Below are 26,316 nucleotides of genomic sequence, written 5' to 3' on the forward strand. Positions count from 1 at the left end.
AGCTGACCTGTGATATATCTTTTGAATGTATCCCTACACTCATTTTTATTGTCATATATACTTTAATTATAATTAAACAAATGTAAATTTATATTTTGCTACAAATACAGGGTACTACACTCATCCACCATTTATACTTGGCTCAAAGAAGGTTGTCTTTGCCTTCACAAATGGAGATTAGGACTACGTTAATTTAGATAAGAAGGAACTGAAGGGCACCTGGGTGCCTCAGTTGGTTAAACGTCTGACTTCAGCTCAGGTCATGATCTCACGGTTCATGAGTTTGAGTCCCATGTCAGGCTCTGTGCTGACAGCTCAGAGCCTGAAACCTGCTTTGGATTCTGTTTCTCCCTCTCTTTCTACCCCTCCCTTGCTCATGTTCTGTCTTTCTCTCTCAACAATAAAATAAACATTAAAAAAAAAAAAAAGAAGGCACTGATGGGGGTTGGCATTCTTTGGGAACATCAAGCATGGGTCTTAGCTACTATCTTCCAAAAATAATTTCCTTCATTACAGTCTGTGTGTTACTGGGCTTAGGAGGAATATAAAAAATAAAATTGAAAAGTCTAAAAAGGAATTTAAAAGACAGTAGATAGTTGGTGACATCATTCCCAAATCTACAACCCAAGGAAATTACATGACTGGGAGACTTCTATTCATTTTCTTAGATATAGAATCTGCTCCATTTCTCCCATCAACTTCCCTTTGTTTCTTCTTTCTTTCCTCCACTATCACATTCTCTTCCTTTGGTTTGTAATCTTCCCCACCAGTGATGTTAAAATGAAACTAATCTTTTGGTTTTATGAATAGGGACAAAGACTTATTTATGTGTTCTTAATAAAAAGAGAGACAGAGAGAGAGAGAAAGATGAGTTAGCCCTTTCATTTTCTAAGAAGACAAGGAAACGGGAGAGAGGCAGTAAGAGAGATACAGAAAAAAAGACATAATTTTAATTTTTTTAATGTTTATTTATTTTTGACAGAGAGAGAAGAGAGAGAGACAGAGCATGAGCGGGGGAGGGGCAGAGAGAGAGGGAGACACAGAATCCGAAGCAGGCTCCAGGCTCTGAGCTGTCAGCACAGAGCCCAACATGGGGCTCGAACTCACAGACCATGAGATCATGACCTGAGCCAAAGTCGGACGTTCAACTGACTGAGCCACCCAGGCGTCCCAAGAGATAATTTTTTTTAATGTTTATTTATTTATTTTGAGAGAGAGAGAGAGAAGGAGAGAGCATGTGCACATGAGCAGGGGAGGGGCAGAGAGAGAGAGAGAGGGAGAGAAAATCCCAAGTAGGCTCTGTACTATCAGCGAAGAGCCTGATTCAGGGCTTAATCTCATGATCTGTGAGATCATGACCTGAGCTGGAATCAAGAGTAGGACACTTAACAGACTGAGCCACCCAGGTGCCCCCAAATTTTATTTCATAAAGGGAAGAAAACCCACTTGGTAAACACCTCTTTGCTGTGGCCATGCACACACTTGAGTTGTAAAAACACAGTTATAATTTATATTATAGGAAAAAAATTCTACATCCATTTAAAGACATGGTGTATATAAGAAAAGATATAGCAGAGTTCAAGAAAGCATTCCTAGAAATTAGTGACATGGCAACATAAACAAAAATTAAGTACAAACCTATGAGACAAAGTTGAGGTATAGAACCAGCCACCCAAACAAAGAGATGAATAATAAGAAAGAAAAGAAACTTAGAGGTCATATGGGTAGTCAAATACTCAAAGGAGTGTCAGAAAATTGGAGCAAAGGGAATTAGGGGAAGGGTTTTATTAAATAGATATTTAAAAACATTTCTCTACACTGAAAGACATGTGTATCCAGATTGAAAATATCCACTGAGAGGTGTGGAACAATTGATGGGAAAAAGATCCATTGCACATTATCATATATTAAAAAAAAAAGATCCTAAAACTTTTCTGGGGTAAGAAGTGGCAAAATAGGCCATCCAATAAAAAGGATCAGGGATTGTAATAGCATTGAACCTTTGAATAGTAACACTGTAAACTGAAAAGTTCAAGAAAATTATGAAGAAAAAATATTTCTAACTTAGAATTTTACACCTACTCAACATACCACGCAAATATGTGGCTGAATAGACATTTTCAAATACACAGTGCCTCAACACTTTTACTTCCTACTCTTCCTTTCTCAGAAGTTACTAGAGAATATTTTCTTCCAAAATGAAGAAGTAAACAAGGAGTAATAATACATGAGATCTACGAAAATGCAAAAGAGAAGCAAAGGGAATCATGAGGCTGTTTATAAAAAGAGCACGATAAAGCTGAAGAAAGTAAAACAGTGACTCCAGAAGGATGTCTCTAGGATAAAGGAATGGAATTGAGAGATTATCTAACATATCTGCATGTATTTAAAGATCTCGCAGTAGGGCTGAAAAAGTTGGGAAGGAATTTGTGACAGAAATCTCAAAAACTAAAAATGCGAAACAAAGCAATTAAAGAGTCATACAAGAAGTTAACATAATTAGATTTTACTGCATGGTTAAACTGTTAACAATGCTTACATAGTTATAAAAATCAAAACACTAAATACTAAATTACTTACAATTTTTTTTGTTTTGTTTTTTTAATGTGTATTTATCTTTGAGAGAGACAGAGCACAAGTTGAGGCGGGCGGGTCACAGAGAGAGAGGGAGATAATACAATGCAAGCTCCAGGCTCTGAGCTGTCAGCATAGAGGCTGATGCAGGGCTCGAACCCATAAACCATGAGATCATGACCTGAGCTGAAGTTGGACCTTAACTGACTGACCCATCCAGGAGCCCCAATACTGACTTATTTAAAACTTGAGACATATACCATACATAAAAATTAATGCAAAATGTATTAAAATTTTTAATGTAACACCTAAAACCATAAAATTCCTAGAGGAAAATATAGGCAGTAAGCTTTTTGAAATCAGTCTTGGCAAGGATTTTTTTTTTAATTTGACACTAATAGCAAAAGCAACAAAAGCAAAAATTAATGAGTAGGGCCACCTCAAACTAACATGCTTCTGTACAGCAAAGGAAACTATCAGCAAAATCAAAGACCTATTTCAAGACTAACCTATTGAATGAGAGAGAGTATTTGCAAATCACATATCTGATAAGAGGTTAATATCCAAAATATATAAACAACTCATACATCTCAGGAGCAAATAAATAAATAAATAAATAAATAAATAAATAAATAAATAAATAAATAAATAAGATTAAAAAATGGGCAGAGTGGAACACCTGGGTGGCTCAGTCGGTTGAGTGCCCAACTTCGGCTCAGGTTGTGATCTCGCAGTCTGTGAGTTCAAGCCCCGCATCGGGCTCTGTGCTGACAGCTCAGAGCCTGGAACCTGCTTCAGATTCTGAGTCTCCCTTTCTCTCTGCCCCTTCCCACTTACACTCTCTCTCTCAAAAATAAACATTAAAAAAAATAGGCAGAGTATCTGAATGAATAGACATCTTTCCAAAGAAGAAATACAAATGGCCAATAAGTCCATGAAAAAAATGCTCAACATCATTAATCATCAGAGATGATTCATCATCAATCATCAGAGAAATTCAAATATAAATCATGAGATATTACCTCATACCTGTTAGAATGGCTATTATCAAAAAGACAAGAGGGGAGCCTGGGTGGCTCAGACCTAACTTCGGCTCAGGTCATGATCTCACTGTTTGTGGGTTCAAGCCCCACGTCGGGCTCTGTGCGGACAGCTCAGAGCCTGGAGCCTGCTACAGATTCTCTGTCTCCCTCTCTCTCTGCGTGTCCCTGCTCATGCTCTGTCTCTCTCTGTCTCAAATATAAAATAAACATTAAAAAAAATAGCAAACCTCTTAAAAAGACAAGAAATAATAACTGTTGGTGAGGATGTGGAGAAAAGAGAATGCTTACACACTGTTAGTGGGAACATAAATTGGTGCTGCCACTATGGAAAACAGTATGGAGGTTCCTCAAAAATAAAAAAAAAATTAAAAAACTAGGATTACCATATGATACAGCAATTCTACATCTGAGTTTTTATTTAAAAAATACACACACAAAAAACCAAAAAACCCACAAAACTAACTCGAAAAGATATATGAAGCCCATGTTCCTTGCAGCATTATTTACAATAGTCAAGATAAGAAACAATTGTCCATCAGTGAGCACATGGATAAAATTGAGAAATTAAATAAATGACAAAATAGGAGATGAAAGATGGAGTGCATTGAGTGCTAGTTATGAAAAGATATCCAATCATGTTCTTTCTTAAAAAGACATCAATTGAACATTCACAAGATGGTATAAATACAGTATTTGGAAAAACATTTGACTCTTGAACAATGTGGGGGTTAAGGGCACCAACTGTCTGCAGTCAAAAATCTGCATATAACTTTCGAGTCTTCAAAAACCTAATTACTAATAGCCTACTGTTGACCAGAAGCCCTCTGATAATATAAACAATTGATGAACACGTTTTATATTGTTATATGTATTATACACTGCATTCTTTCAATAACATAAGCTAGAGAAAAGAAAATGTTATTAAGAAAATGATAAAGAGGGGCACCAGGGTGGCTCAGTAGGTTCAGCATCCAACTCTTGGTTTCATCTCAGGTCATGGTCTCACAGTTGGTGAGTTTAACCCCCGGATCTGGCTCCACGCTAACAGCATAGAGCCTGCTTGGGATTCTCTCTCTCCCTCTCTTTCTTCCCCTCCCCCACTCACTTGTGCACGTTCTCCAAATAAGTAAATAAATAAACTTTAGGGGGAAAAAAAATCATAAGGAAGAGAAAATGCACTTACAGTACTGTATTGTATTTATCAAAAAAAAAAAAAAAAGACACTTGTAAGTAGACCCATGTAGTTTGAACCCATGTTTCAAGGGACAACTATACAATTAACAACAAATGACACAGTTAAAATAATTTGAAGTGGTTTCCTTTAGGGAGTGGACCAAGGAGTTCTGAAGAAGTAGAATTGCTTACTGTTTTCTTTTTTTTCTTTCTCTCTCCCTTCCCCCTCCCTTCCTCTTTTTCTTTTCTTTGCCTTTTTTTTCTTTTGTTTTTCCTTTATTTCTGCTCCTAGGTTTTATACTGCTAAACTATGTATACCTATTAATTCAATTACAGAATTAAATAAAAGACAAGTCCATATAATATTTAACTTAATGATATATCTGTATTTCATATAATTCACTGTTTAATTCTTTAGAGATTCTGGTGTTCTATCCTTACACTGTAATCATGCAATAAGGAATAGAAAATTGTTATGCATCTATCAAGCATTGGTGAAGTTTTCAGGGTTAGGATATTGAGCATAAGGAACATAGCATGCACAAATAAATATTTATTGATTTAATCACATTGGATTAATAGTGCCATTATTTTAGGGTGCCTGGGTGGCTCCATCGGTTGGGCATCTGACTTTTGCTCAGGTCATGATCTCACAGCTCATGAGTTCGAGCCCTGCGTTGGGCTCTGTGCTGGAGCTTGCTTTGGATACTGTGTCTCCCTCTCTTTCTGCCCTTCCGCCGCTCGCACTCTGTCTCTCAAAAATAAATAAATGTTTTTTAAAAAGTGTCATTATTTCTATCTCCATTAGGTAGTTACAGTATATGGAAGCCATACATTGAATTTTAGTTATTATCACTCAATATTTTTTTACCAAGTTACACTTAGCACAATGGAATGGTTTGTTGTTGTTATCATTGCTGTTTTAATTAAACTGTATAATTGTGGCACGTTTTTCTGAGATAGTCTTTGAAAAATCATTAATTCAAGTGGCTATTGGCCCTTGGCAAAAAAAGCATGTAATGCTTCCCCAAGGTGATTAGTTTGGGGGGAGGTCATTTTAGTAAGCTGGATAATTGTTAACTAATTATTTTAAATGATGATTGTGTATTGGCAAGAATTGAATATTTAAGGGTAATGAGTTTAACTGATAATAGGAGATTGCTACTTTGGAGATTATACAATAACTGCTGGTATCCATTTACTGCATGCAATAAGTACTGCTAGAGAGGAATTAAATCTGCATTTTCAATATGTTAAAAAAAATATTGTTCCTTCAATGAGAAGTGTTGAAACAGCATTTAGAACTCTAGAGTAGACCCTGGGTATCGTTATTTTACTGATCTATGGTTTGTCATCTGGTAGAGTCCCCTCCCTAAGGAATGTGGCGAGAAAAGACGTCAAGATAAGGAAAGGCAACCTGGCTATGTGCTTACGTGACATCCCTCAGGACCCTGTAACATGAGACCACCCAATCAGATTGTATGTCTATACATTACTCATATATGGGAGACAAATAAGTAGAAAATGTGTAAAGGTTGCAAAACATGGCATTCAGGGCTGTTTTTTGGGTACAAAACCTCTGAGCCAGTGTTGGCACAAATAGAATTGTTTCCTGGAGAGAAAAGGCTCAGTGTCACCACTCTCTGTGTGAGAATCCTGCTACAGTCACTTTAACAATACTTTAACAGACTTTTGCATTCCTCATAGCACCTTGACAGCTGATAGGGCTTATCCACTCCCAAAACCAGTCATCCCAAAGCCATGGTTCTGGCATTAATTTTTAAATTATTGTGTCAAATTCTGGAGAATAAGTATGTTTTGTTTTGTGCTCAAGTTCTCACTTCTCCCTCAAAGGTATGGGAATTAGGGTACTGGCTATCCCAATAAAAAGTATGTTTGTTGGACCATCACTCTGTCTTATCTATGAATTATTACTTCACTGTATTGGAGCCATGCAGGATTAGTACAGCAGAATATAGTACAGAGAAAATTGAGTTTACCTCCCATGTTTGGAAAAATTCTAAAATACTGTTATAGCTTAATTCACATCAGAGGGAATAATATTCCATCAATTTCATAGGTTAAAACACAGTAGCTCAAGCTCTTAGTCTCCTATGTGGGGCTGTCTTCTTTAGTTTTAATAGGACATTTCATCTTGTTGATTTCCAAAATAATAAAAATGAACTAACCTCCTAATGCAGTGATTTAATCAGATTCCCTAAGGCAGTAATCTAATCATTTCTGTAAAAAAATAATGGGAAATCCAAAATGCTACATGATTACAATAAAAACATAAATTGGATATTCTGAGTGAAGGTAATAAAGTTAGATAAAGAAGAAAATGATTGCACATCAAAGCTAGAAAAAAAATAAAAATAAACAAAATCTGTATGTGTGTGTATATATCCAGAAAGGGAGATAGAGACCAGGTCCACCAGAAGAAATCTTACAATAGACAAATCAACAATCCATTTGTTTATAATTTTTTTAATGTTGTATTTTTATTTTTGAGAGAGAGAGAGAGAGAGAGAGAGAGAGAGAGAGAGAGAGACAGCATGAGCGAGGGAGGGGCAGGGAGAGAGCAAGATCCAGAATCCAAAGCAGGCTCCAGGCTCTGAGCTGTCAGCACAGAGCCCGACACGGAGCTCGAACCCATGAACCCTGAAAACATGACCTGAGCCGAAGTCAGATGCTTAACCAACTGAGCCACCGAGGTGCCCCATAATCCATTTCTGCTATTGGTTAGTTCTAAGTACTTTATGGAACCCAGTTATTTTAAAATTTACTTCACTTGAGAATTTTGTGGTTTTCACACCATGGCATGCATTTCAATTCTTAATTTTTTAAATGTTTACTTATTTTTGAGACAGAGCATGAGCAGTGGAGGGGCAGAGAGAGAGGGAGACACAGAATCTGAAGCAGTCTCCAGACTCTGAGCTGTGAGCACAGAGCCTGACATGGGGCTCAAACTCATGGACTGCGAGATCACGACCTGAGCTGAAGTCGGATGCTTAACCAACTGAGTCACTCAGGTGCCCCTCAATTCTTAAAACTCCTTTACCTTTGGGGTCCCTGGGTGGTTCAGTCGGTTAAACATCCAACTGTTGGTTTTGACTCAGGTCATGATCTACGGTTCTGGGATTGAGCCCCACGTTGGGCTCTGTGTTGACAGCACAGAGCCTTCTTGGGATTCTCTCTCTCTCTCTCTCTCTCTCTCTCTCTCTCTCTCTCTCTCTCTCTCTCTGCCCCTCCTCCACCCTCTCTCTCTCTCAAAAAAATAAATAAAATTTAAAAAAAAAACATAAAAACTCTTTTTCCTTTGATAGTATCACAATCCAAGTCCCCTCCACTGGCCCTGGGCCAGTATGCACTTAGACACACTCCCCACTTTTGCCAGGCTCTGCTCTGTTGTTGTAGGAGGACTTGGCCTCTCTGGCAGCATTTTCCAGGATTCCATGTCAGCTTGTTTCCGGCACTAATAGCTTTCTGTTATTGCTTATCTCTGGGTTTCCTCACCATACCCTATTTGGCTTGGCAGCTGTGCTGGCCTCTATTAAACCGTTTTTATAGTCCTTTCCTTAAAATACTTAGTAGATACTCCCCACCCTTGCTATTAGACCTTGATTGATATAGCAGTTTTTAACACAAAGTTATCCATTTTTTAATGTAAAAATAACAGAAAATGCATCATAATTTACGTTGTTTTCCTTCTGCCAGAATCTCAAATTAGGCTTAGAACTATGAGCCATTCCATATCTAGGTGTTTGTTGTAAATACTGTACAATAAAGTTGTTAGCATGAGTGATGCCATATTTGCAAGGTGTCTGCTGACCAATAACATTAGAATTCATATCAAAATATGACATCCAATAAGGCAAAGTGGAAAACCTGTGGGACAATTTTTTTCTTTTAAGAAAGAAATAATTTTGGGGGCACCTGGCTGACTCAGTTGGTTAAGTGTCCGACCCTTGGTTTCAGCTCAGGTCATGATCTCATGGTTTGTGGGTTCAAGTCCTGCATTGGGCTCTGTGCTGGCAGTGAGGGGCCTGCTTGGGATTCTCTCTCTCCCCATCTCTCTCTGCCCCTCCCCCTCTCATACACACACACTCTCTCTCTCCCACAAAATAAATTAAAAAAATAATTTTCTTTTTAATTATAACTTCCAACATATCTATTATAATGGAATTCCAACATAAAGATTAGGAGTGATCTTTCTCTTTAGCAGAGATTTAAAAAAATGTAGGAAGAATGCTGGCAGAAATTTAAGTCAGATTTTCCTATGAAAAATCCCTTTCTCCAATCATTTCTTAGTTGTCCATGATCAATGTAACCAATTTAAGATGAGTCAAGCCTAAATAATACAGCAGCACAGCCTGTCACTTTCCCTCAATTGATCTTTGTGACCTAATTCCTTAGTGTAGGTTACTTTTCTCATTTTTCAAAGAGTAAGAGAAAATGGAATCCATGCAGATGGAATATGTCTATTAAAGCAAGCCAAGTGGAATAAAAAAAAAAGTGTGGAGAGGATATAAAAATGTATAAGGGATTATTTTTCACTTTAAAAAGAGAAGAATCCATCACTCACTGAGAGTAAAGAGAGATGATTGACTGGGAAGGCAGCACAGTTTGAAAGCACAGTAAGCAGAGAGACTGCAGGGAACACAAGTGATCTGAGGTCCTGGGGTGCTTCCCTTTCCCCAGGGCGGCCTGATGCTTTCACGTTAGGTCCTGAGAAAGGACGAATGACAATAGGAGTGATAGTAAGAACAGCTCTTCCTCATGTCAATAGACCATGTCAGTGGCAGGGGCCCTGTTACAAATGAAGTGTAGTGGTTCCAAAAACATACCTGACTGAGAAGTTACACCTGTCACAGGTCTTCATCTTGTGTCACCACAAGTCCCTTTGTTATTGTGGCTTCAAATTCATCTCCATGACCCTACCCTCTCCTCACCTTCCTTTCGTCACACACTCTGCTGTTCAGTGTATCTCACCATGACACCAATTATAACTGCTGGAGAACCTCTTCGTGGCTCCTGATGTTTCTATCTTCAATGTGAATGAAATGATATTTTCTTACTTTAGGGCAGAGGACTATGTAAGTCATTGACACTTCTTACAATTCTAGTAGCCATTTTTCTAAGGTTTCTGTCACATCAAGGGTCTTAAGGACTTTGTTCTTTTCTCTGTGTTTTACAGCCTACAACTCCCCCACCAATTTAGTGCAGAGATGAGAAATCATTTGGTAAATACTGTTTAGGATCTTCTCCAGTAGTCTCCAAGGTCCTCTATCAAATTGACCTTATAACCCAATTATAACTTTTTTTCTTTTTTTGCTATCCAAATATGGAGTTTTCATTCTACTCCAGTTAGGCTGTTATTACCATGCTCAAAAATCTCATGATCTCTTTACTTCTGCTTATAATTGCAACATGGAAACAATCTTTTTATTATCTCCCTACCCATTTATCACATTGTTGTTCAAGTTTCACTTGTCACATTAGGTAAGACTTCTGGTAACTACTGTATTTCATCCAAATTAAAGGATTAATTGTCCTCTATCTCATTACTGGTAATAACAGTAAAAGCTAACACATTCTGAACCCACACTGGGGTTCAACAAGCTTTAATAAAAGGTTGTGCTAAAGCTTTTTTACATTAAATCTTCCCAGGCACCTTCTGGAGTGGATGTTGCTATTGTTATTATTACCACTTTACAGATGAGAAAACCTAGGATTACTGTGTTTAAAGAAGATTCCTAATGTCATAGTAAGTAGCAAAGCAGGATTATAGTCTTTGCTCTCTAAGTCCAAGCTGGAAGTCTTAAGAATTTAGATACAGCCTCACTTGACATTTTAATCAACCTGAAAAATCATTAATGGTGATTATAATGATATATTTTTCCTTTATCTTTCATAATAACTATAATATTCATCCTCATGTCACTGCTAGTTGATGGCCTGAATTGGCATCTCATTTTACAATTAATATTTTATGATGCCCTAAAAGTCAATTATACCCAAAAATATTATATGAAAAGTTTAAGTAAGTCAAGTCAATTGAAAAAAGAAAAGGTAAACCAATTTTCTGTTTGTTTTTGCTTTCTTTTGTTTTTGAGAGAGAGAGAGAGCATGAGCTGGGGAGAGGGGCAGAAGGGGAGAGAGAGAGAGAGAGACAAGGAGAGACAGAGACAGAGAGACAATCCTAAGCAGGCTCCATGCTCAGTGCAGAGCCCAAAGAGGAGCTCAATCCCACAACCATGAGATCATAACCTGAGCTGAAATCAAGAGTCGGATGCTCCAGGAGCCTGGGTGGCTCAGTAGGTTAAGCATCCAACTTCAGCTAAGGTCATGACCTCATGGTTTGTGGGTTTGAGCCCCACATGGGGCTCTGTGATGGCTGTGCAGAGCTTGGGATTCTGTCTCCCTCTCTCTCTGCCCCTCCCTTGTTTGCTCTCTTTAAATACAAACAAAAACAAAACAAAAACAAAACTCAAGTCTTAAGATACTGAAAAAATACATATGTGATAGAATCGTTCCTGAATAGGAACTGTCAGCATTTTTTAGATGTAAACAACTCTCTAATGTAACTAGATCCTGAAATATTTTCTTCTCTCTATTCCCTGAATATTACTAACATTAAGATTTTATTATCTTCCTACCTTTTGTTGTATGTTTATAAGTTGATTTTGTTTCATGCATTTAATTTTTTATCTGTACTTTGGAAAATCTACCATAAATTTCAGAATATCCTTTAGTTTGTTAAACAGTAAGGATTTCTACATGATTTTAATTTAAGACTGGGTTGGATTATACCACTGACCCTTTCCTATCTCGAAGCATCAGTCAATATGAAGGTGTTATTGAAATAATACATTACTGTTGTTTTCTTTAAAAATAACTTATTTATTAGATTTTTAACAGACCAATGGAAATGAAGGCTGTCAAATGAAGAGGGGACATGGATCTAGAAAGGGCTATAGTTGTGTACAATGATATGAGTAAAATACTTCCCTAATTTTAATTCTAGAAGCAATGTATGGATATGCAAACAACCAATGGTTTACATGTATGATGTCAACTTTCCACCTGCTGGGCAATTCCAAGTGACAGAATTTCCACATGATTCTTGGTTATCATGAAGGCACATCTTGGGCAATGTTAGTTTTCATACGCACTGAAGTTATTTTTATATACTAACCAGTCTGACAAAATATGTTGAGTGAAAAACCTGCTGTATTTGAAAACTAGATTCAGGAGAATCAGAGAAGAGGTTTCAAAATAAGTGGTTGCTCGATTTCAAATCTTTTTTCTTCAAGCCGGCTTGTATAGCAACAAAATCTAAATTTTCTTAGAAATATTTTAAGTTTCTGTGACACTGAAAATAATAGAACAACAATTGACTGAAAAGCAAGAAACCAGCTCCATTAGTTAGAAGCCTTGTGACTTTGAGTAAGTCACTTGGAATCAACATGCTGTCTTCTCATCCCTGAAATTCTTTAAAGTAACAGCAATGTATGATAAGGTTTTTATATATAAAACCATGCTGTTTTATCTTTAGGTTTTTAAGGACTTTGGAGTAATTTGGGGATCATGGAATACTCGAAACATGAAGTGACTACATACTGAATGAATAAATTCTTATTCAAACTTTCTAAAATTAAAAAGAAAAAGCATATAATCAAATACAGTCTGAAAATGAAATACATCAATATTACAAATGAATAATAGTAAAAAACCAAAAATACATACACGCACACAAACACACAGTATCTTTAAAAAAATAACAGAAACTCCATAACACCATCCTTTTGAATTAGTGTGAATGCCCTATCTTTCTGAATTCATTGATTTAAAAAAAAGAAAGAAAGAACAAAAGAAATAAAGGAAAGAAAGAAAGAAAGAAAGAAAGAAAGAAAGAAAGAAAGAAAGAAAGAAAGAAAGAAAGAAAGAAAGAAAAGAGAAATAATGAAATACCTGCTTGAGTCCAAGCATGCCAGGAATAAGTGGCAGGCATAACACTGAGTTATGTGTGAGAGCTCCTATTGAACTAAAACTTCTTTGTCTTTTTGTTTTCTGACATACATATACACACACAAATGACATTTCGCAAAACTTTGACATAGATAAAACATTCTCTTTTGACTCTTTCTATCATGACTTCATACCTCTTCTTTCAAGCTGTACTCAATTTTCTCTCTTCCATCTTAGTCAAAAACAAATCTTGAGTTTTACTCCTTTGTTAAAGTGCACCCCATTAAGGTATCATTCATTGAGACCTCTTTGTATTTGCTTCTCTTTAGACTCTGAGGCACTATGGATAGATCGTGAAATGACAGTACTTTATATACTATAAGTGGCAGAAAAAATATTGGAAAATGTTATATACATCAACTAACTATTGGAAAATGTGATATACATCAACTAACTAGGTAATGATCTTGAAGTAATGCCTTAAACCCATCTTAAGTCTTGACTAAATTTTCTGTAATCATAATCTTGGGGATAGTGAAGGTGTCAGACAAGATCTCAGTGGTCTGTACGTTAGGAACCCTTTGTATGATAAGGAATCTGACTCCATTTTTTATGATTGGCTGCTGACAGCTTTTAAGCCTTACCTGTCCCTAGTCACTATGGTTCCACTTAAGGCAAGCTGATATGAGAGCCCAGGTGCTCTCTCCTCTTTGGTGCTGGAAGTTCAAACTATGTACAAGAAACCTGAGCCTGGCTCCATCCCTAAATCAACAGAACAAACAAACCAACACCCCCCCCCCCACCGCCCCACCCTAAGCCAAGCCATTTTAGACTTCCTTGAAAGCTACCTGCTTTCTGCAGAAAAACTCACATAAGTAATAAACCTCTTAATACCCTCTTGGTGCATGCATGGCATCCTGAGTCTTGACTTCCAAACAAAATTTTGCCTACGGGGTCTATCCTACTGCTGTGGAGTGTCTACCAAACCCTGCTAGCTCTGATAAACTTGATGGAGGGTTGTTAGTGGAAAATCTTGTTTATTCCTATGATACATTATCTTTGGATTCAGGTAAACACATTTACCACCTCTGAGTGGCTGACTAGGAATTTCCTAGAGAAACCCAGATTGTTATTTTCCCTCCCCTCCTCTCCATTTAGCATATTGCCGTTATTCCCCAAATATGATTATCTGTTTAAATAACTTGTACAGATTCATTAATACTCTGAAGATATCTCAACTCTTACTGTACTTCTCCATCTCTGCATATATGAGCATTCATCAGTGCTTCAGCCAGTGTAATGTGGGGAAACCTAAGGGAGTTCATGTTTTGAATCTTTTCCTTCCTCATACCTTACATTCAGCTTCTGTTGCCCAAAGTAAAAGATAAACATTTTGAGTTATAAAACATTTTTTATGTTTATTTATTTATTTTTGAGAGAGAGAGAGCACAAGGGGGAGAGGCAGAGAGAGAGGGGGAGACACAGAATCGGAAGTAGGATCCAGGCTCTGGGCTGTGAGCATAGAGCCCACCATGGGGCTCAAACTCACAAACTGTGAGATCATGACCTGAGCGGGAGTTGGACACTTAACTGACTGAGCCACCCAAGGGCTCTATAAAATATTTTTAATGTATAGTACTAATTATGTATGCTAAACGGTATTTATAGATGGAAGATACATGTTTTGGGTCCCCTGGGTGGCTCCGTCAGTTAAGTGACTGACTTCGGCTCAGGTCATGATCTTGCAGCTTGTGGGTTCGAGACCCATGTGGAGCTCTGTGCTGACAGCTCAGAGCCTGGAGATTGCTTCAGATTCTGTGTCTCCCTCTCTTGTCTGTCCCTCCCCTGCTCGGGCTCTCTCTCTCTCTCGAAAATAAATAAAAATTTTAAAAAATGTAAAAAAACCTCAATAAAATGTGTGTATGTAAAAACTTTTAATAATTCATGTATAAACCTACAATTATATATACATATATATATATATGTATTTCTGATTTTTCACCATATAAAGGAGCATATACATTACCTTGTCTACTAGTTTATATGGTTATAAATATTTATTATTTCATTGACAAAAGGTACTATTTTTAAACAACAGAAAGATACCATAGATAACATTAATAAAATGAATGGAGTTTGACAAATAGAATCCAACACTTACCATTTACTACATTTCACCTACTTGGCCTTGAAAAGTAAGGTTCACTGGAGTCATTACATAAGGCAAGCTGTACAATTTACAGGTTTGTAGCACATTTACTGAACATATCAAATCACACTCCAAATGATGTGTAATTCACATTTTATTGTTTCAAAGCTGTTTTTCTCCTCAGGAAAACTATTTATATGCTAAGTTAGTTATTCTAAGGTCATCTCTTTCTGTTTTTAATAATAATAATAAAAAGTGTTCCAAGACTGTTTGTATGTGAAAGTATCCATTCTGAGAAAAAAGAAAGAATTGGATTCATAACAAGGTAATTTTACTTACAATTTACGATTAACTTTATTTCTGGATTTTAGAATTTCAATAAAAGGCAACTTCGTTTTGAAAATTTGTTTTTTTGTTTTGTTTTTTTGTTTTTGTTTTTGTTTGTTTTTTGTTCTTTTTTCCAGAAGCCATTTAGTTAACAAGAGGAATAAAAGAGTACAGGAAACAGTCTACTATAATCTACTATAATCCTTGGTTCACCCATGCACATGTTTCAAATGGAAAGGCGCTCCTCCCCAGGAGAAATCTCTGCTATCAACTTCACCTCCCCACCCACTCCTTTCCCATTTCTCAATAGCAGTTGTCACCTGAAACCTAAGCAGGAGAAAAAGAGACCCATGATGTAGGTACAATGCATGAAGGAAGATGTGACAGCATTAATGTCCCACTCTAGAATCTCTCATCCCACTTTCTGCCAATGACACCTCAGGAATTACCACTCTGACTACATTCTTCAGAACGTGTTTTCTCATCAGAGTTTCAAGGGCTCAGGTGAATTCTCAACTCATCATGCAACCAATTAGAATGAACCAATAGGAAAAGAGCCCCCTGTTCAACCTTCATCTGGGATTTTCCCCTTAAAGATGGATAGCTGCTCCCCTCACCCAAGGTAGGGTTTAATTAAATGGGGACTTAATTTTCATTGCTTTATAATAATGTGTTAGCAGAAATATAATTTTTATTGACTTACTGATTCCTCTTGCCCAAGATTTTAATAAATGAGAAAGCAAAATAAATGGTGAATGACGGTAGTAAAGAAAAAGAAAAAAAATAAGAATGCAAACCAGCCTATTAAACTAAGGGAAAGAGGTATTACTGAGAATATTCTTCTCCAAACTAAAGAGTTCATTAAGAATTAATAAGTCTACTTTTTTTTCCTTTTTCCAATCAAGCATTGGATTTATAACTAGAAAGTATGAGAAAATACTAAGGGTGACTTAACTACTTCCTGGGAAGTCACATATATGGAAAAAGGCCCAGAAACTAATGATAATGACAAGTCTTTCTGAAAGTAGAGTATGTCTTTCCATCCATCCACTATGTGTATGTGCCAGACATTGTGCCATGCACGGAGGATACAGAGATGACAAACAAAATTCAGTATGTCTTCATGTGCCTAGGAAGTTAAGCCCAGGGTTCCTCTTCCACTTGGTCCACTGAACATGCTAAACAGTCCCTAATTTGAAAGAAAAGCTGAGGAGTAGGTAAGAACTTCCCAGTCCTCTACCCTAATTTCAGGACTCAACAGATTCTTGACACAGTTTAAAACAAAGGGGTAAGCTGCTACTGTGGTGCAAACAGAGTAGGATTTGGGCTCTGTGTCCTTTCTGCCCCAAACAATGAAATAATAAACCTCTGTCTCCCCAAACTTTGTTTGGTTCACATCCCCTCATACATCATAAACATACTTAGAAAGAAAGAATAAAACAAAAATAAGTTAGAGCAAGTGGTGTTTGTTCTCTCAACTAAAGAGCTGTATTCTAGAAAAGCAAACTCTCATAGAAGACCTCAGTGACTTGCCACAGCTCTTAGGGTAAGAACAGCACTCGTTCCTAAGATGGCTTATATGCCACTTACCTCTTGGTCACAGCTTATGCCTCTTTTCCCTTTTGGCGCATTCCAGTCTCAGTGGCTACTTTCTCTTTTTATCATACTACCTCCTGTCCCAGGGCCTTGGTGCATGCTCTTTCCCCACCCAGCAGGACTCACTATTCCTTATTCACATACTCACTTCCAACCATACTTCAAATCCAGAACCAACTCCTTCCCTGGGTCTCCCACCATGGGCTCTGACTGCATGGGCAAATGCTTCGCAGCCCTTGCCCAGCAGATTGATTTGTGTGATTGGGATTCTCTCTCTAACTCCTACTAAGGATGGGAGCCATGTTTACTTTTGGTCATCTCTATACCAGAGCACAGCATGTCTGGTATAAAGGACTCTCTCTCTTTCCCTCTTTCTCTCTCTCTTTCTCTCTTTTGTAACTTGATATGTATCCCTGTATTTATATGCAGAAAAAAATGTATGTCAACATTAAAAGTATCTCTTTGGTAAGATTAAAAGTGATGCCTTATTTTTGCTTTTGTGTTTTCCAAACGTTATAAAGAAGTATTCTGTAATAGTGCCAAAAAAGTTAATAAGAAATGAAAAAGAGGGGCGCCTGGGTGGCGCAGTCGGTTAAGCGTCCGACTTCAGCCAGGTCACGATCTCGCGGTCCGTGAGTTCGAGCCCCGCGTCGGGCTCTGGGCTGATGGCTCAGAGCCTGGAGCCTGTTTCCGATTCTGTGTCTCCCTCTCTCTCTGCCCCTCCCCCGTTCATGCTCTGTCTCTCTCTGTCCCAAAAATAAGTAAAAAACGTTGAAAAAAAATTAAAAAAAAAAAAAGAAAGAAATGAAAAAGAAATGAAGGCTGTAATGAGTTGAACTGTCTCCCTAACAAAGATAGGACAGGTTCATGTCTTAACCTCCAATGTGACCTTATTTGGAAATATGGTCTTTACTAATAAAATTAAAATGTAACCTGAGGTTTTATACTAGATTAGGGTGGGTCTAAACCCAGCCCCACACAAAAAGCAGACAGCCATGTAAAGATGGAGGCAAAAAATGAAGTGATGCTGTTGAAAGCAAAGCAACACCAAGGATTTCTGGCAACTGGCAGAAGCTAGACAAATGCAACAGAGGATCCTCCCCTAGAGCACTCAGAGGGAGCATGGCCCCACTGATAACCTTGATCTTCAACTTCTGGACTCCAAAACCATGAGAGAATAAATTCATGTTGTTTTAAGTCACCCAGTTTGTGGCACTTTGTTACGGCAGCCCTGGGAAGCTAATACAAAGGTCTATGATAATCCTCTGTAAACGTCCTTCTTTATATTAGAAACATTGCTGAGTAAGGAAATGGATTTTGTGTATAGAACTGGCCTTTTGAAATCTACACTGGTGTCTTAAAGCCGTCAAGTCTGGCTGTGCTTGTTCTGTGTATTACCTAAGTTTATTTTCCCTCTTTAATGAAATTCTGACATAAAGCCTCGATCAAGCAAGCACATGGACTGAAATATTTATTATTGTTGCTGTTGTTGCTATTGCATGCGTGTGCAGATTACAGTGCCGACTTACTCTCCTTCCCCTCCTGAACACAGCTGTGCGGTTGTGTGGTACATCCTTGTCAATAAAATAAAATAAAATAAAATAAAATAAAATAAAATAAAAAGAGGTGGGTTTTAGCACCATTTCCTTCCACTGTGTTCTGAGTATAACACAAAGCCTAAGGGGGTAGACCTAGTGTATTTCGTTTTAAATACTCCACTTAAGTGCATAGTCAATAGTCAATTTGCATAGCATCAATTCTGTTTATAAAATACAAAGCATAAACTTGCATTACCAGCTAGTAGATTCCTGGCTAGCCAAATGGAAGGAGATTAGACAATCTGAGGTCTCTTTGGCTGAATTCATCACTTGACAAAAGGGAGAGATGTCAGCAGTATCAGTTGAAAGCTGAAAATTAATGCTGAGTGTAGCTTAACAAGCCCTGAGTCACCAGCCTCCTAGTTCCAGGCGCTGACGTTGTTGGAAGGCAGCCCAGTACAACAGTGGCAGCACAGACTCTGGAGTCAGGAACTGCAAGGCATGAGCAAAGGACATGCCTTTTGTGTGCCTTATTTTCCTCATCTATAAAATGTTAACAGTTAGGGGTGCCTGGGAGGCTCAGTCGGTTGAGTGTCCGACTTCGGCTCAGGTCATGAGTTCATGGTTCATGGGCTCGAGCCCTGCCTCGGGCTTGCTGATGTCAGTCTGTCATTGAAGTGCCCTCTTTGGATCCTCTGTCTCCCTCTCTCTCTGCTCCTTCCCCGCTTATGCTCTCTATCTCAAAAACAAATAAAACATTATTTTTTTTTAATGTTAACAGTTATACTTGAGTTAACAGTAATACTTGCCTTGAAAGACTAAATTTGTATAAAGGCCCAACACAGTTTCTGACATTGAATAGATGCTCAATAAATGGTAACTATTATTATTGCTGTTTTTATTTTGTTTTGCAAAGTGGCTGCTCAACTTATAAAATATGTTTAGGTTCTTGTATTCAAATAAGGGTAGCATGCTTTCTGCTTCTAACAAGCTCTTTAACTTGAACAAGACATTTAACCCTCTGAGCCTCGAGTGAAATGACAGACTTGAAGTTCCTAAGAGCCCACACACAATGTGTGAGTTTAACCACAACACACAGAAACTGAAAAATGCCAATTTTCTTTCTGTCATTCTGTCTTGGAATCATTGAGCCATCTTGATAGATTTTTTTATACACTCACATGCCTAGCAGATAAGATGTTGATTCTACTATAATGGTTACAGGAAACCCCTAGTTTCACTAGGCATCTTTTGTGAGGTGAATAAGCATTTTGATTGAGATGAAATAAAAGAAATCTCTATGGTGTGGTGATGGTGAAGAGTTTTAGGGTTCTGGCGTCGGGGGAGATGGACAGAAAAAACAGCATATGGAATACATATTATCCCATTAGGTAAAATAATACATACATACATACATATCTATCTATCTACCTATCTATCTATCTATCTATATAGACACATATTTATATATATTATATTATAAAGATGCATGAAAGAGAGCCATTCAGGTAACAGTGGAGATTATTTCATGTGGTAGAATTGCAAAGGCCTTAACCTTTGTCTTCATATTTTTATATACTGTGTAAACTTTATAACAAATATTTATATATTCAGAAAAATGTAATATAATTATATCCTTAATAAAAGATGTACACATTATATTCAAATATGCAGAAAAGGGAAGCTTGAAGTTTTCATTTTACTGCAGCTGATACACACATTTTGATGAATCTCCTTCATCCCTGGACAATTGGAAGAACAAATTTTCCAAGTACAGAAATTTCAATCCATTACCTTTATGTTATTTGGGGGAGGGTAAATTTTCAAAGATGGTGTTTGGTTCAATAAGAACCTTTTTGTTATCCTTGTAGGAAAGTGGGCCTGGTATCCATATGCAGATCACATTGGGGTCTTCCAGCATTTTGCAAACCTCCACAGCAATTCCCCTTGCGTCATCTGGTTATTTTTTTTTAATTTTTTTAATGTTTATTTATTTTTGACAGAGAGGGAGAGACAGAGCATGAGCAGGGGAGGCGCAGAGAGAGACAGGGAGACACAGAATCCGAAGCAGACTCCAGGCTCTGAGCTGTCAGCACAGAGTGGGACATGGGGCTTGAACTCACAGACCGTGTGATCATGACCTGAGCTGAAGTCGGACACTCAGCCGACTGAGCCACCAAGGCGCCCCTCGTTATTAAAAGTCCTATTGGCAAGTGCTATGGAAGTCATTGGATGCCAAGAATTTACATAAACTCTTTCCCAACTCTACTTTGAAGCTCATATTTACCTAAGAATTGATCTCACCTCTGCTCTAATATGTAAATTCCTTAGCTCTCGGTCACACAGCTTAGACTCCCCGTCCAAGGTTCTCTGTTAGAGTGCTATAGGTTCACATGGTGTCCCAAGCCACATCAACAGAATTGAAAATCTCACATTTCCCATTTCCCATTTGTTCCATTCCATGGTGCATAAATGCTAAAGAAGATCTGTCAGTGCCACAGTGGGACTTCTCTTTGCCAAACACAGCACACTGCCATTTCACCTCCACTGTGATCACCATATGAGATCAAGTTGGAATGGTATCTGCCAGGTAAATTCTTTCTGATCCAGATCTTTCTTTCGTCTTTTAATTTTTTTAACATTTATTTATTTTTGAGACAGAGAGAGACAGAACACAAGAGGTGGAGGAGCAGAGAGAGAGGGAGACACAGAATCTGAAGCAGGCTCCAGGCACTGAGCTGTCAGCACAGAACCTGACATTGGGCTCAGAACCATGAATTGTGAGATCATGACCTGAGCAAAAGTCGGAAGCTTAACTGACTGAGCCACCCAGACGCCCGTCTGATCCAGATCTTTCTGATCGGGAAGACCAAAAACATCATTCTAGAATGTGTTCCTTTCACTCTCTTTCCTTCTTAGAAGGACCAGAAAGGTCTTTTCTGACTTAAAGAAATTTCTCTGACCATATGTTCATTCTTCAAGAAGTGGCATTTGACACTCTTGTTTCCTGTGTCCAATGTGGTAGGAAGGGAACTGGAAAAGAAATTGACCTCAAAAGTAGGATATATCAGAAAATATTTAAAAATACTATCTCTTTCACACTTCTTTTCAATATTATTTAATTGAACAAATATTCTCTGAATACTTCCTCAGGGTTGGCTATGATAGTAAGTACTTAAAGTATTAATCATGATTCAGTGTAGTACGAAGAACAGAATATATGAAATAACTGGTACTTTAAGAAAGGTACTTAATGAACCTCAGCTTCTATATTGTTTTTTGCAAAACAGTGACGATACTTGAATTCAATCTCAGTTCCTCCACTATTACCTATGTGATTTGGGGAAAACCTGGTGAATCTCTTTTACTTCAGTTTCTTCATCTGTCGGTGGAAATTAGAAATAATAATGAAAACACCTACCTCACATATGTTTGTGAGGTACAAAGAGTAAATACTTGTGCAACATTTATAAAAGTGTTTGGTACATAATAGGTGCTTTATAAATGATTGCTTTGCAGAATTGTTTGAATATTAAATGACAAAAATGATTATGAAAGAAAGCAGCAATCCCTGAAGTAATTTATAAATCTATTTTGTTTATACTACCACCATTAATAATATACCATACTTATGTGCTTCTCTAATATTTCTGGATAAGTCAGAAGAAGTTTTTTTTTCATTTTTAAAATAGACTCATATGTCAATAATCCATAATGATCAAACAAATAAGACAAACCAAAATACACAAATATTACCAAGATTGTAATCATATCCAAAATATGTCCATGGTTCAAATAACCCATTAAAGCAAAAGAGAAGGAGGAAAGGAAAGTTTTTGGCAGAAAACACGTTTCTCATAATCCCATTTAGAGAGTCACTTTGGGCAGAACAAGCTTAGTTGGCTGACAGACATCACATTGTGTGTGAGATGTATGAGGCAGGACTTCCTGCCTTTTCCACCACTGAATTCTAGCCATGCTGCAAAGTTGAAACAGGTGAAGTAAACCAAAAGAGCGCTATCATAGAGAAATGCTGACTTTTATGCACCTGCTAAGGAAAATGCCAAATACAATGAGATCTACCTAGATACCAACACACAAACTCTTTGGACTCTTTCCTCAGCACCAATAGAACTCTTCTGGAGTTGTAAATGGCAGTTCAAGATCATGAGTGATCTTAGCAAAGAAAATAACAGATGGTTTGTAAGTAATAAACTGGTGTTTTTGCAGAACAAGGTTAATGAGAGAGAAATGGAGTTATTTTAGAATTAAGATAAATTCTAGACTCTTGTAGCATGAAAGGAAGAGCATTTTGTTTTTAACCAAAACTCATTCAGTAATCTTCTCTTTCCCCTTTACAGATGGTAATACAGGTCAAATAGTGTTTCCATTCATTATATCTTCTCATTCCATTTGTTTTCCTATCTCTTTCCTGACCTTCTACTGAACTCTTTCACTTTTAATACTTCTAAAATAAATTTTAGCTTTTAACCATTGCCTTGCTACAATGCATATTTTTATTGGCAGTTCTTTATTGATATCCCTGACCCTCACTTTTCTATGTGATCATTAGGAGAAAAGAAAAATGTAACCAACACACACAGCCTCCAGGCACACATGTAAAATATTCACACAAGATGCATAAAAGATAGCTCAGTGAACTAAAGAGTGCCACAAAAACTTAGTGTAAACTGGTCTAAGTTTTCTTGCTTAACTGCCATAATTTAATTTTTTCTTCATTTCTTGGATGTCAACTTGGGCCATCAACACATTTTAGAAAGTTACTTAAGCTATTGTGATTTATAGGAAAGTACATTAATGACTACCTACAATTTATTAAGAAAAATAATATGGAAATGGTTTGGAGTTGTAGGGAAGCAGTGTTTTAATTCATTCGACCTCAATGTCTTCATCTTTACAATGGAGAGATTCTATACACCTCAGGGTATTGATAGCTGAGGAAGTTATTTGTGATGAGAAAACTGAGAGAATCAATAGCAGTTACTATTTATTATTGACACAATTCTACCACACATAGTTTTTCATGAACATTACAGAAACTGTGCAGTTTAGATTATAAACCTGTTTTTCAATCTAGGGCATTTAAAAGAAATCTTGTGCTAAATTTCACTGCACTTATAGCTCTCATGTACCTGACTGGTAGCATATTGTACTGGATTTTTCCATTAGGGATTAAAGTATAAGCTATGGCTTTACTCACCCTGGGTGATTAAGCTTTGGGCATGATGAAAAGCTATCTCTAAGGAGAATATTAGTTGTAAGGTTTTGATTAATCACTTACCAAAAGACAAAACAAGCAAACATAAAGGGATATTTGAAGACAGAAAAAAAATAATGGAGAGAATTTTTCTTTTCATTATTGTTATTTCTTTGGCCTCTCTCAATGTACATAATTTGAGAGATTAGTCACCATTGCAGTTTGGTTTAAATATCTATCTCGGGGAATGGGAAAAGATATTCGCAAATTACATATCGGATAAAGGGCTAGTATCTAAAATCTACAAAGAACTCACCAAACTCCACACCCAAAAAACAAATGACCCAGTGAAGAAATGGGCAGAAGACATGAGTAGACATTTTTCCAAAGAAGATATCCAGATGACAAACAGACACATGAAAAGATGCTCAACGTCACTCATCATCAGGGAAATACAAATAAAAACTACAATGAGGTATCACTTCACACCAGTCAGAGTGGCTAAAATGAACAAATCAGGAGACTATAGATGCTGGAGAGGATGTGGAGATATGGGAATCCCCTTGCACTGTTGGTGGGAATGCAAACTGGTGCAGCCACTCTGGAAAATAGGATGGAGGTTCCTCAAAAATTAAAAATAGAACTACCCTATGACCCAGCAATAGCACTGCTAGGAATTTACCCAAGGGATACAGGAGTGCTGATGCATAGGGGCACATGTACCCTAATGTTTACAGCAGCACCTTCAACAATAGCCAAATTATGGAAAAAGCCTGAATGTCCATCAACTGACGAATGGATAAAGAAGATGTGGCTTATATATACAATGGAATACTACTTGGCAATGAGAAAGAATGAAATCTGACCATTTGCAGTAACTTGGATGGAACTGGAGGGTATTATACTAAGTGAAATAATCCAGGCAGAGAAAGACAGATGCCATATGTTTTCACTCATATGTGGATCTAGAGAAACTTAACAGAAGACCATGGGGAGGGGAAGGGGGGAAACATTACAGAGAGGAAGGGAGGCAAACCATAAGAGACTCTTTTATATATATATATATATATATATATATATATATATATATATATATATATATTTTACATTTATTTACTTTTGAGAGAGAGAGAGAGAGAGAGAGAGAGAGAGAGAGAGCAGGGGAGGGGCAGAGAGACAGGGAGACACAGAATCGGAAGCAGGCATCATGCTCCAAGCTGTCAGCACAGAGCCTGATGCAGGGCTCGAACCCATGAACCATGAGATCATGACCTGAGCCAAAGTCAGATGCTAAACCAACTGAACCACCCAGGTGCCCCAAACCATGAGACTCTTAAGGACTGAAAACAAATTAAGGGTAGATGGGGAGTGGGGGAGAGGGGAAAGTGGGTGACGGGCATTGAGAAGGGCACTTGTTGGGATGAGCACTGGGTGTTGTATGGAAACCAATTTGACAAGAAATTATATTTAAAAAAAATTTAAAAAAATAAAGTATCCAGAAAACCTTTGAAATTTACTTTGTGTAAACAGAATTCAGTATTATTAGGAAGAGCGTTTTGTGTTAGTTTTAAAAATGTGTGTATCTATGTGTGTGTGTATCCATATCCATATCCATACCCATATTCATATCCAAAACTAACTCCATTGTTTTGCAAATCTTTTTTTTTTTAATTTTTTAATGTTTATTTATTTTTGAGAGAGAGACAGAGTGTGAGCAGGGGAGGGACAGAGAGAGAGGGAAGCACAGAACCTGAAGCAGGCTCCAGGCTCTGACCTGTCAGCACAGAGTCTGATGTGGGACTCCAAGTCAAGAATTGCGAAATCATGACCTGGGCCAAAGTCGGGCACTCAACCAACTGAACCACCCAGGAGCCTCTTGCAAATCTTTTAACACTGAAACAGCAAAGAATTGCCGTCAACTTTAGTCCCCACTGTGTATAAGATAAAATACTGCCTATAGGATCAAATGCTTTGTAGTCTGGTCTCACCTATCATTCCATCCTCATATCTCACAACTTCCTATTCTCTCTGATCCAGCCACATTCGATCCCAAAGTACCTGCTTCTTTGTCTCAGTGCTTTTGATTGTGCAGTTGTTACCTGGAACCCATCTCATGCTTAAACTTCAGTTATATTCCTTTCTTTTTTCTCCCCTCCAACACTTCTTTATCCAAAAGCATTTCATCCAAGAAATCTGATCTCTTCTGTGACTGACCATCTCCAAACCATTGTTCAAAATTTAGTCCAAGCTAAATGCAAAGTACTCTGAATAGTCAAAACAAGAACAAAGTTGAAGGACTGACACTTCCTACAAACTATAAAAACTTGCTAAAAGGTTACAATAATCAAGACAGTATGGTATTGGCATAATGATAGGCACAGACAAATATGAACAGAACTAAGAATACAGAAGTAAATCTATACACCAATGCATAATTGATTTTCAACACGGATGCTTGGGGAAAGATACTCTTTTCAACAAATGGTACTGAAATAGCTGGATACCTACATGCAAAAGAGTACATTTGGACCTCTATATCATACCATTTCCAAAAATTAACTTAAAATGAATTAAAGACCTAAATGCAAAACTATAAAACTCTTAGAAGGAAACATATGTATAAATCTGGAACTTGGTTGGCAACCTCACACTAGGCAAAAGTTTCTTAGATATGGTATCAAAAACACAAGCAGCCAAAAAGGGGGAAAAGATAAGTTGAATTTCATC

At 37.4% G+C, this 26,316-nt stretch overlaps 1 protein-coding gene across 14 annotated transcripts in view; it reads right to left on the bottom strand.

Annotated features, from left to right (window-relative positions):
• Nucleotides 1-26,316, bottom strand: part of NAALADL2 (N-acetylated alpha-linked acidic dipeptidase like 2) — a 1,340,454-nt gene that overhangs the window by 433,031 nt on the left and 881,107 nt on the right. The window lies entirely within an intron of this gene.

The sequence above is a fragment of the Felis catus genome, chromosome C2 (assembly GCF_018350175.1).
Source record: "Felis catus isolate Fca126 chromosome C2, F.catus_Fca126_mat1.0, whole genome shotgun sequence".
Taxonomy (NCBI): Eukaryota; Metazoa; Chordata; class Mammalia; order Carnivora; family Felidae; genus Felis; species Felis catus.